Source organism: Cardiocondyla obscurior, linkage group LG01 (genome assembly GCF_019399895.1).
Source record: "Cardiocondyla obscurior isolate alpha-2009 linkage group LG01, Cobs3.1, whole genome shotgun sequence".
NCBI lineage: Eukaryota > Metazoa > Arthropoda > Insecta > Hymenoptera > Formicidae > Cardiocondyla > Cardiocondyla obscurior.
This window is the reverse complement of record NC_091864.1, coordinates 5850470-5863312: the sequence shown is the minus strand read 5'-3', so window position 1 is coordinate 5863312 and position 12843 is coordinate 5850470. Positions and strand designations below refer to the sequence as shown.

The 12843-nt window shown below is 45.5% G+C and overlaps 1 long non-coding RNA gene across 1 annotated transcript in view; it reads left to right on the top strand.

Annotated features, from left to right (window-relative positions):
• Positions 1–7634, top strand: part of LOC139102335 (uncharacterized) — a 57353-nt gene extending 49719 nt beyond the window's left edge. The window contains exon 3 of the long non-coding RNA XR_011545685.1: positions 7376–7634. This is a non-coding gene — a long non-coding RNA (uncharacterized lncRNA). The remainder of the gene's footprint in view (positions 1–7375) is intronic.
• The last annotated feature ends 5209 nt before the right edge of the window (positions 7635–12843 follow it).

The following is a 12843-nucleotide window of genomic DNA, read 5'->3' as shown; positions in this document are numbered from 1 at the left end:
GGTACGGTTAATGGTTAATGGACCGGAAACAATTTATCCGCTTAGCTCGCGCGGCCAGCCCTGCCGGCGCGACGAAGTGGTGCTTTCTTTCTGCGAGCGCGAAACCGAGCGTCGCGTTACTTGTGCAAGAGAGTGGCTGCCCGGTCGTGATGTGAGCAGAATTTTGGGTCGCCGTTATCGAGTCACGCTTAAAAGTTTCCACGGCGTCACACTGCCCAGAATATCATCCTCATTGCCGTCGCTTTTTTATTTTATTTTTTAATCGATACGACCAAGCATGCATCAAAGACGAACGAAATTCTCTCGCCGTCGTTCTTTATCCCCAGTAACAATTGTTAATCTTATCAGTACAAAAAAAAAAAGATCGCTGCTTTGTCCCGCTACGTCAGATAACTTCGGCCCGCCCGGTGTCGTCCAAATTTGGCGAAAACGCAGCCGGTGTCCGCTTAGAAAAGCTGCTGGCGGCGCTATAAAACGGCAGGAACAATTGTTCGCTAAATTCCCCGGGAAGAAGGTCGCGACAATAAAATCGGCCGAGAAACGTGCGGGCCCCGATTCGATTCAGCGCGCGGCGCGGTCGTTCGGAGGAACAATGGGGGATTCGAGCGCAAGTTTCCACTGTGCGTGGCGAACGATGGCATCTGCGGGGCAGCGGGTTTCGCACGCCGAAGGCGGCGGAGGCGGCGGCACGAAGGAGGCGATACGCCGTGGACTCTCGCCAAAATCGGTTATCGGCGCGGATAAATGTCGCAGCGTACGTTATGGGAGTAGGCGTCATCGCGTCGCCGCCGGGGAGAGGAAGAGGAGATGCGCGATGCGATGCAGAGATCGCCCTCCCCTCGCCGGCGAGAGAGATTGCCGCGTCCACCTTCGGAGTCTCTTCGCGTAGCACGGTGGCCGGTACATTATCATAACCGCATTCTCGTGCCTCGACAAGACCAACCCTTTTCACTTACACACGTTCGCGGCCGCGCGAGTACCTGCGGCTGCTACCGACACCGAGCAACCGCGGCTGCACGGTGCCGATATTTCTTTATTTCCTCCACCACGTCTGCGTTTATCTCCGCCCACTTCATCCCCTTGTCTTTTCTTCTCTACGTCTGTCTGTCCGTCTTGTCTTCCTCTCTCGGTATTTTGTTTCTGTCTTTTTTTTTTCTTTTCTGTAATTTTTTGTTTTTGCCATGTACGTTGCTGATAAAATTTCAATGATTTACATCGCCAGGAAGCGATCGGATGGCTCTAGACGCTCGCTCGCTTCTTAGAAAACGCGACTGGTGTAATTGAAGGGTATGATGTAATGGATGATAGCGGGGATGGCCTTTCGTTTACGTGCGGAATTATAAAGTCGATCGCCGTGGGCGACGGCGACGTTGAAGTTTAAACGGATTACGAAGCCTCACACTTCCGAGGCGATTTTAATACTTTTGTCACCGTACGCGGAAGAAGTATCGAGTATCGGGCAAAATTTTTGTTTCAATTTGTCTCTTCAAGGAATATTATTTACACGCGCTGAGTAAACTTTCGCGGAATATCTGCAGGCTCGTTGTTCACTAAGTGACGTCGTATACAATTTTTTTTTTTTTTTTTTTTTTTGTCACTGGAGTAAACATTTTCGTGAAAATGTGACGCGACTTGTTCGGAATACGCAGTCAATAAAAGGCAAACTGGACCGAAAGTAAGCTCGCGCAAAGAAGAACAAAACGTGGGCGGAAAACCGCTTTCTCGCACCGTTTAGGCGCTCTGCATGTTGCATCGGAATGCTGCACACGCAGGTGAAGCGGCCGGCAACATCTGCCGGCCCGAATGCACGCGTTTCGTTTCGGTGCGACACGATAAACTGCAAAATGCGTCGGCCGCGCTTAAGGCGCTATCCGCGCAGAGTATTTACAACGTGCGAAGAAAGACCGGCCCGTACAAACTCACGCGTGACCACCAGTCGTTTAATAATCTCCCAAGAGTTACTACCAACCGAATTACCTTCATTGACTCGGCTCGGGACGTAGTCTAAGACATCATCCGCGAGAAACTGATCCTTGGACGAATATAAGAAAAATGAGACAGAGTTAATTGCGAGAGATCTTTATGGAGCGGAATTACTAAGCTTCCGCATTGATTTTTGACATCTATAACCGTGTAATTCGGTCGAAGTCGCATCACGGCGGGACGAAGGAGCCGTGTGTAAATCCGACGTGCACGTCGTGTCACCATTCCAGCCGAGTGAAATCAACGTTTTTCTCAGCTCCCCGCAGAAACCGGCACTAAAATCGCGATTGCGAGACAAGAACAGCGAGGAAGGGGGGGGGGGAAGGGAGAGGACGACGGCGGAGAAGATCAAGGAGGTAAAGAAGACGGCGAGTCGACCGGGAGACACCGTGAAGGGGCGGAGGAGTAGAGTCTAACCGAACGGAGCTCGGTTTTAGGTCAGATCGTGCCGCGAAAACCAATCGTCGCGCGTTTTGCAGCGGATCCGTCGCCGCGGCGACTATCGTTGCTGCCCGATCGTCAACTGATCGGATACGGCCGATCGAATTGTCTCGATCGGATTACTACGTCGAGTTTCACGTGAAATTCTCCGGCTTTTGGTCCAGAAAACGTACAGCTCTAGCGTGCGATAATAACGGAAACGACGTAACGCTCTAAACACAAGATTTAACATCTTTTTCACGATCTCTTTATGACGTCTTGTTATCATTTTATTAATTGTTAAATAACAGTTGGCTTTAACAAAAAAAAAATCATATTTATTAGAGAGGAAATAGTACGCTGTGTGAAAAAGCGTAGCGCGACCGGCATTGCCAATTAGGAATTTCGAATAAATTAAGAAAAGCAGTGAGAGAAGTGCATGCCTCGTTCTATCGTACTTATAACTTACATCGTTCGCGCTTAGGGCGCCTCTCGCCCCGCTCCCTTCGATCCAATCAGCCTCTACCGCGAGTGTACTTTTAGTATTCCGGTTAGCTCGCCGTTCCCGTCGCTGCCCCGTTAATCACTGTTATCGATTATCCGCGGGAGCAGATCCCAACCGAGTGCCATTTCGTCCTCGGCGACGTGATTCTTGACCACGATTCCACCCGCCCGCCCTCCTACCGTCGCCGCGGAAACTTTTTTTCGCGAGAGGACTGAAGTCTGCCCGCGGCGCGGTCTGAATCGTTTATAATCGTTTCGATTCCGGTGCGAGTCGCAAATACAACGACGAGCGTATCGGCGATGGCTGTCCGCTGTACTTGTCGGCCGATCGATTCGCTTGCGCAACCCAAGCGACCGGTATTACAGCTAGCGAAGGACACAAACTGCCACGTGCGATCTGTTGAAAGTTCCCCGAATAAACTCTCGAAAAGTGTCGGCATAAAAATGCCAGATTTCTCGACGGCGCGGTCGTACAAGTTGAACAGAAACAACTGCGCGCAGGCCGGTTACTTGAGAATCTCTCGAGATCTCAGGACACTCTTTATGTAAATTTTATTACACGAGATTCTTATATTTAATATTAAATTTTTATATAATTAATTCGAATCGGGAGATAATGTAAAAAGTATACGGCGAAGTCGGAGTTCGATTTGAACGGACGTGTCGTGCATTCGCGTCGGTCGCTACTTCGCGGCCGCGCGTTGGTTCCTCGGCAGCGTCCGACGACAATCGCATCCATCAGGAGACATCGCGATAATTCCACCTTGCCACGGCCGGCCCCGCGGCGGTTCGTAAATCGTAACGTAGGATCCAACGGTAGATCGCCCAGCGGGCGTTTCATTATCGCATGTGCGCGAAATCAACGGCGAAGAAGGACGGCGAGAGATGGCCGAACGGCGACGCGTTTTCCGCGTCGCGATGTGTACCGGGAGGAAAAAAAAAAAAAAAAAGGTAATCCGATTTCTCGTTCTCTCTCGCATAGGTGCGGTCAGACTTGCGGAAAATTCCCAGGCGTTCTCCGTTACCAGTCGGGCGCGTGCTCGCGCGCAAACACCCGCGTACAAAAAAAAGAGAGAGAGAGAGAGAGAAGAAAAAAAAAAAAAGGGGAAAAATCCCGAGCGCACGTTCTTGCGTGACGGGACTGGAAAACGGCGGCTGGAAAAGTAGTCGCGAAAAAATACATGACGGCCAATCGAATTTTTGCCGCGAGAGAATTGACTCGCAGCTATTTAGCAAAAAAAAAAAAAATTTTCCTTAACTCACGCCGCGCTGTATCCCAATGATTCAATACGCGAGACATCAAAGTGATCGGAAAATAATTGTTGCGATATGATTTCTCGAATGAAAAAAAAAAGGTGGAGTACAGCACTCGTCATACCTTTTTTTTTTTTTTTTTTTTTACATTTCGCCGACGTCTTTTTCATCTCCCAAGCGTCGTAAGTTAATTACACGGTGAATTTACGTTATGAAAGATAATCGATTGATCGATCGTATCCACGGTTTTTTTTCCTATTTTTTTTTTTATTATTGTAATTGTATCGCGGCGCGCCGTTAGGAATAAATGGCAGCGCATAATATTATGTGGCGGCCGCGTCGGTGAGAGAAACAAGAACGCGCATACGTTCTACAATAAACTGGTAAATGTCAAGAGCGCTAAATCTAGTTAAGCTTTCATCGATTAAGGCCGCGTGACAGTTTACAGATGGAATATTAAGTTCTTCCAGCACGTCGGCAAAAAGCCCAGCGATCCGAACGGATTACGGATGATAAACGGTTTGACACCTTTCGCGAGCGAATCGATGTTAGAAATTAACCGCCGTCGTTTGCTTTGACGCGCGGCAATTACTTGGTGATTACGACCCGCCTATTTTTATCGGACGTTCATCGTCCGTACGGCGATTCGGTCCCGGTTATTTTTTCGCGAACAATACAATTGTACAACGACGAGACGCGGCGGTTATACGCTTCCACGCGACGGCGGCGCCGATAATTATGCGTTACCGTCGATCTGGAAACCACGTGTTTGCGCAATAAACATTACCGATATTCATTATCCGCGTTTCGAAATAACTACACGATTATTTGGAAATTTAAAGTGAATGAAAAATGCACGTAAAAAAAAACAATTTTCGGACGAACTCTGAATATCAAATGTCGATACACGTGTCGTAATAATCAAATGCGCTGCGAGAAATTCGTTAATCTCCTACCGGAGGATTTTTCTATCATTTTCGCAGCGAGATTAAATTTCCTATTAAATAATATTGAAAGTCTCGGTTTTACTTCGGCGATTACGATCAGCATCGACAGCTATTGTTCGTCGACTGGATAAAAAAAGCACATTCGTGCAATAGGAACTCGCATGACTGCGGCGTATAAATTTTAATGAACGGGAAATTTATCGGCCGCTATTTCGCGATCATCGAAGTCGCTCGCATGTCGATACGTGACGAATACAAACACTATTAGTCAGAGTCACGGGTTCTAATGAACGGCATACCTTGCGTATTACGTCTCCAGTATACGCCGGCGGAAAAATCCGGAGCGCTGTTCGCGATTGATCCGATTACCTTCGATCGAAACGACGTGCGTCGAATTTCTCGCGACCGACTCGGCTCCGCGATACAATCGCGGCCCGAATGAAGAATAAACCTTAATCTAATAGAAGGAAAGCGCAGTCTAACGAGCCGATTATACTAAAAGGTGAATTTGAAGATCCCAATTTGCGCGCGTCATTACATTCGGGGACATTAGTTAAATATAATAATTTCTTTATAATTACGATTAAATAATCTACGGCGTGTTGCCGGTTTACTTACATTTGTATCTTCCGGTTAGGTCAGGTTGTTTCCCATCTGTCTATCCGTCCTTCCTTCCTTCCTTCCTTCCTTCCTTCCTTCCTTCGTTCCTTCCTTCTGTGGCAGCATTCTAGATTATCCTGATGTATTGTAGCACTCCAAATCACTAAAGAAAATTTTAACGAAAGCGGGTCGGAAATGTTTGAAGCAAAGTAATACACGTCACGCGTTTCGTGCACTTCGTCCGCGACATAACCTATTTGCGACGTTTTCTTTCCGAAGCATTTTTTCGAGGCACGAAACAAAGCACAAAACGATGATTTGAATAATAGTGGAGCACAGAAAATGATTGTTCGCTCCCGACTTGACGACGTCGACAATTATTCGTATGCGAGATTATCTTATCCGCGGTCGAAATTACGCGTAATTACGGAGCGATTAGCGACACATTCTCACGCCCGACTCTCCGCAACTAGACTGACTGTTAGAAATTTCGGTCCTTAGAGGGAAAGAGACGGCCGCGTAAAAAAGTGAAACAGTAACAACAATTTGTTTAGGTAGAAAATTAGTAGGATAAAATAGGCGGTAAAAAATGGTAAATTAATTTGAGGACGAGCCGGAGGAACACTGACCCGTTGTTATTTCACGACTCCTTTGACGAAGACGCAAGAGGATCGAGTACGCGGATTCGACACGAGCGGAACACGCGTTTCCGAGGGGGAATTTGTATCCGTGCGAATCAGCAGAAGTTAGGGAGCCGGGCGAGTAGTTTCGCGATCGAGAAAGTCCTCGCGGGATTCAGGGTGGGTTGGTCTCCGCGTTCTTCCCGATATAAAATCCGATTCGGGTAGGAATTGCCGGGACGCAGAGACGGAGAGGAGGACCCGCGGTGAGCGGTGTGACGGGACGTCATAAAGTCCCATTCGTGCCGATAAAAACAAGCGGCACGGAATACGTACGTCGATATAAAGAAAAAAGGAAAAAAAAAGGCAGCGCGGCGGGGTAACGGGACGGGGGGGATGAAACGACGGCGAAGCATCGGGCGAGGATCCAGCTACGATCGAACCGATCGTTCCGACGGTCCCGGCTTCCCACTAAATTCGCAATATATGATCCCGGGAAACCAAAACGAACCAGCTTTCACGACGTCGCGGGGAGGTACCTTCCTCGACAACGATACGATCGGAGCCTCAAACGCGCGCCGTCGTCCGAAGAAACGACGACGGCAGCGGTCGGAACGCTCGTTTTAACGAAGCCAGGAGATGCTGCTGTTATATACGTACGAAAGTACGTACATGGCGAAATGTGCAGAAATACCTACGCGAATGCGCGTGTACGCGCGCACATGCACGCGCGATTGTCAAAAGCAAGTTTGCGACATTCGGTGAATGCGGGGTCTGAGAAATTCGGTCTCGTATTTTCGCGTCACTTCCGCAGTTCCTGGGAAACCTTGTTCTTTCCGCCAGTCGATCTCTAAGACTGAACGAACTTCGGTATTCGAGATAAGATTTTTTACTCGTTTTAAATTAATTAAATTCAGTCCAACATTTGTAATATTAATTATTTAGGAAAAAGATTCTAGAATTTTTTTCTATCTAAGATTATATTAATTTTTTAAATAATTTACACGTTAAAGAAAACTTTTACTAATTTTTTTATTTTTATTTCAGGAATCAACTACAGATGTACATACGTATGGGATCTTAATTTAAGAGAGTAACTCATGTGCGGAAGCCGGTGTCTCCTGATTGGCGTTCAGCGAGTGGCGTGTTTGCGCAATCGTCTGCGCATCTGCCTTATAATGGCTGGTTGCACTTTCGTTGCTGCACGAGCACGATGCTGCGCAGCTCCGTCATCAGCCCGTGCGTTTCTCCTGTCCTTTACTCGATTGTCAAAGGTGTTCGTCGTGTCTGAAGACCTGTGGGGGACATCAAGTAAGTTATCATTGCTGCAGACTGATTCGTGCATCATCTCTACGCCTCTCGTGATATTCGGCTTTCTTTCAGGACGACGAAGATTAAGTACATCAAGTCTCGCAGTCGGCATCTCTTGATTGGAGTTCAGCGAGTGGCGTGTGCCCAGAAGTCGACTACGCATCTCGCCTTGTAACTGCTGATCGCATTTTCGTCGCTGCCGGAGCACGAAGCTCCGAAGCTCTGATGTTACTCCGTGCGTTCCTCGTGTCCTCCACTCGATCGTCAAAGGCGTTTGTTGTTTCCGAAGACCTGCGGGGGACATCAAGTAAGTTATCATTGCTACAGACTGACTCGTGCATCGTCTCTACGCCCTTCGCGATATTCGGCTTTCTTTCAGGACGACGAAGATTAAGTGCATTAAATTTCGCAGTTGGTATCTCTTGATTGGAGTTTAGAGAGTGGCGTGAGTGTCGTGTGCGCAAAAGCCGGCCACGCATCTTGCCTTGTAGCTGCTGATCGCATTTTCGTCGCTGCCCGAGCACGAAGCTCCGAAGCTCTGATGTTACTCCGTGCGTTCCTTGTGTCCTCCACTCGATCGTCAAAGGCGTTTGTCGTTTCCGAAGACCTGCAGTGGATATTAAGTAAGTTATCATTGCTATAGACTGATTCGTGTTTTATATCTATGTACTTTGCGATATTCAGCTTTGTTTTAAGACGACGATGGTTATGTCTTGCTGTCGGTGAATTTACGGCTCGAACGCTTTGTCGAAAATCGTAGGTAAGACCAGCAATCGAACGAACAACGCACATGGGTAGGTTAGATTACGTCGCAGAACGAATTCGGTCGCTTGCATTTACAAGTTTAAACCGTACACGTTTGTAGAATGAATATGTACTTGATATTTAACATCACGCACAATTGATCGGAGCAATAATTTATGTTCGTAATTGCAGCTCATCGCTTTTCTGTCGGGAACGAGCTGCTGCAACGAGACGAAAAGACTCAACCAATAGGTAGAAATCCAAGGGACGATTGTGTAATGAAACACTTCGTTGGAACGAGTAAGTGTAACTCGTTATCTTGTTCTCTGAAGATGTTTTTCGTATATAACACATGAGAGTATTTATAACGTAGTATTTCTTTTAGTTCTGAATATTCTAGCTATACATTTTTATAATATATTGATTGGTAAATATATTTATACTATAAAGTAATTTTCTTTCATAGGTATGACCTCATCGCAGAACATGGAAACTTGTAGAAAATAAAAGTAAGCAGAAGGAGTGGGACAATTGATGGACAGAACGAAACTCCATCCTTGTGCAACTTCAGGAAGGTTTAAAAAGGAAGAAGAATTTCGTCGCATTTACATCAGCAGTATTTTAGTCATTCTAGATATTAGACGAAACAATTAAATTTTAGAAATATAGCATATAAAAGAACATTAAGTAACTTAATTAAACAAGTTTTAATAAATTGAAAACATTAACAATTGGTCTACAATATAATAAATTGTAAAATATAAAAAGAATTTTAAATATCTTACGTCTTATTTAAAAATATTACACATTACAAAACGAATCATTTACTATTGCTTCTTTCACGTTAAAGAAAATTATTGTGATAATTTTTTAGATAATATTTAACAATAATTTACAGATATTTATATTTTATGCGATACTTTAAATACTTTATGTTCTTTTAAATGTAGTTTACACATATATATTCATACTTTCAGTATATTCTCTTCTATTCTGATCACGCAAACCAGAAATAATCGATATCGTTTATAAGTTCCATGACATATACTCGGGTTACAGATTCGTAAAAATTAAAACTCTAATATTGAAAATAATATTCAAAGATAAATTACATTGTAGAGTGTTAAACTTTGCAGCGTTCGAGATAAACAAACATAGGTCGCCGCGGCCTTTGCTGCGTGTTTGAGCGTGCTCGTACGTATCCCTACCCTTCGCATTTCACAGTCGGCAGTCGGTAGTCGAACGCGTGGCGATACACAGTGCATAGGTAACAGCGCCGTATACGCCGAAATGTTTAATGAGCATAACTTGTCGGTTAATACTATTAAACTTGTGCGTCAATGCTTTTTACATTCTTACGCGTTTATCAATCGAATAATTTGCACAGGATACTTGTAACAATGAATTCAGTTCTTTGTAGCCTCTCGTATACTTTTATAGTTTATTAGAGTTCTTGATTCTATGTTATAAAAATGTTCCCCCGCGCATACAACTTTGTTCCGATGGGTAAACCCTTTTTCTGTGCATATGTAAATTCAGAGAAGCAGCCAGTATTCTCGTCACCACCGATATTGTTATAGAAACGAACCGCCGACGTATAATTTTTGTTAAAAATTTTTTGTAAACGCGAGCACCGCACGAAGTAGCGCGAATGTCTTAAAATAATAATTAGATGTCGCGCATATAACGTACTCTAACGCGTTTTCCGCGAGTATTCAATGTAAGAAGGAAGGATGCAACCCAACATCCCTCATTCTGAGAGGAGGAGGAGGTCTCGGAAAGGCATCCTGCCTCGTTGGAGCAACTTCAAAGTAAGAATTTTATGTATTATATAAAATTACCTTTTTTTATACTAAATATTATTTCGAACACTTTTAATTTAATTTTTACGTTTTTATGTTACAGTGTCATCGTTTCTCGTCGCCGACACTGAACAAACGAACCGCCGGTGGTTCGTCGGCCGTTTTTCGCGATATTCGTATAAGTATCGGGCGTTTGTTATATCTAAAACCGGGAGTGTCGTAAATATCGCGCGATAGTAGTTTATCGGTCTGCGGTTTCGCGAGTGTCTTGTGCGTGGAAGAACGATACAATACCTGATGGTCTGAGAGGAGGAGGAGGTCCAGGAAGGACATCCTGCTTCGGCGAAGCAACTTTAAGGTGAGCCTCATTTTTTAATTATACACTGAGAAAAAAATTTAGTTGCATACGTCCAAACAAATGTTTATTTAAAGTGAGCAAAAATACATTTACATTAGTAAAATATATTGTCTATTTTAATATATTTTATTAATTCAAATATATTTTTGCTTACTTTAAATAATTTATTTGTTTGAACGTATTCAACTAAATATTTTTTTAGATTAAATTATATTTTTTCTCAGTGTATGTAATTAATAGTATTTTTCAATGGTGGAAACTTTGAGCAACTCTACAATTTATATTTTATTTTTTAATGTTACAGCGTCATTGTATCCGTATCTTCGCCGCTGCGCAGCAAATTGGGTAAGTCCAATATTTTTTTTATAACATTTTCGTTATGAAAAATTGCGTTACTCGTGAGAAAAAAAAATTAAAAATAAATTATAAAAACAATATAATAATAAATAAATCTGCAACCCCCTTTCGTTTAAAATAATAATATCCTCATATTCGAATATAAATATCGCAAATTTCACGAAAATTTTCGAGGGGAATCATCTCGTTTAAAAGAACAGATTCGAGGGATAAGGTATTGACTCGAACGTATCATCGATTATCCCAATACGGACAGCCGTGTGCGCTTTCACGTTTTTAGTATCTCCGCATATTCCTCGGCATTGCGACACCTCTGACAGGTTCAAGTTGTGGGATACCCAGTTAGTAAGGTTACTTCGGCAGTACCTCTCGGCCGTCCCGAACGTGCCGATCTCTTTGGGGTTGTGGTACACGCGGCCGCGAAGGCGGTTTCGTCCGTCCGCGTGCGAACCGATGTCCATTCGGCGCGGCAATTTATGCGACGACGAGTAAACCGGAAATCGTGGATTGGATATCTTCCCCGGTGCCATCGAGCGGATCCCACGGCGGATGCTGCAGTCTCTTTCCAGCGGGTTCGCGCGAAGGCTAACCGAGCCTATTCCCGCGAGGCGTGTTGTATCGCGAGGCCTTCGAGGTTACCGGACATTATTTACAGCTTGGGAGCATGTTCACCGAAATCGGGAATAAATTATTTATCGCGCAGCTGCCCCGTCGTCGCGACTTTGTCATAAACGCGCCCGTGGAAACGAGCAGCCGGCACGGGCCGTAATGTCAGCCGTATTTTAACACTAGAAACCGCCGAACCGGTTGTCCCGGCATACGAAAAAAGAACAACCCGCACGTTGAAAAAAAAAGAAGCAAAAAAACGAAAAACCTCGTTCCTTAATGTACCAAAGAACGGGCCTTCAATATCTCCGTCTCCCGCAGTCAAGTAATAAATAAATGAGTAAACTGCGGGGAGATGTAACTTTCTGCGTTTCCGAACAACGTTCCCTTTCCTCCTTTTCTTTTTTCCGATTCGGCCGATCTCCGAAACGCGCGCGTCACGGCGCGCTGAAATCGCCGTTATCTCGCCACGGCATCGCGTTATGCAGAAATATGGACTCGCGGCTCCTCCGACGAGAGGGCTAAAAGCGCGCGGAGAGTAAGTTCGCAAAAGGTGCGCGAGTAATTGTAGAATCTGCCGGACGCAACTTGTCCGCGAGAGGGACAAGTGACGGGCGTCGTTCTCGATCGCGATCTCCCGGGCATCCACCGTTCGTGCAGCATCCGATCTCCCTTCGCTCAACGACGTCCTCTCATCGTCCTCGTCGTCGTCTCTTTCGGATCTCCCCATCTCCGAACGGATCTTTCTCTCGTCCTCGCGCGCGTGTTCCCGCGATACGAGAGAGGCTCACCGGCGTCTTCGTTTCTTGCCTTCCTCGGTAGCCCTACGGCGCTGTCAGCCGGCACAAGCGACAATGCCCGATGCGAGATAAGAACGAGACCTTAAGGGACTTCGCGGACGAAGTCCTCGGGAAAGATACCCGGAGTTACGCTACGTACGAGCGAGCGTGAGCGACCAGATCGAAGATCTGCTTGAGTACGACTACCGTCCCCGCGGACACGTATTTCTACGATATAATGCTTCGAGATATAATGCCCCTTACGCAGTCTGAAAACGCGAAAGATGACCAAGAAGATCGTTGCGCGCGAACGAGCACAATGCAAGTCGCCCGGGGCGTGTTATAAGGATAAAACAACGCGGGGATGCTCGCGAATACGCAAAACCGTCATCTCCCTCGATCAAATAATTTTCAAGTAATTTATGTGGCGCGTCGTATCGCGAATTGATTATTAATTCGTAAACATTTGTCAGAAGTCAAGAAAGCAGCGCCGCGCGAAAAAGCGACGCGCGAAAAAGCGGCGCGAATCTCACGTGCATCGACTTTTTTTTTCTCTTT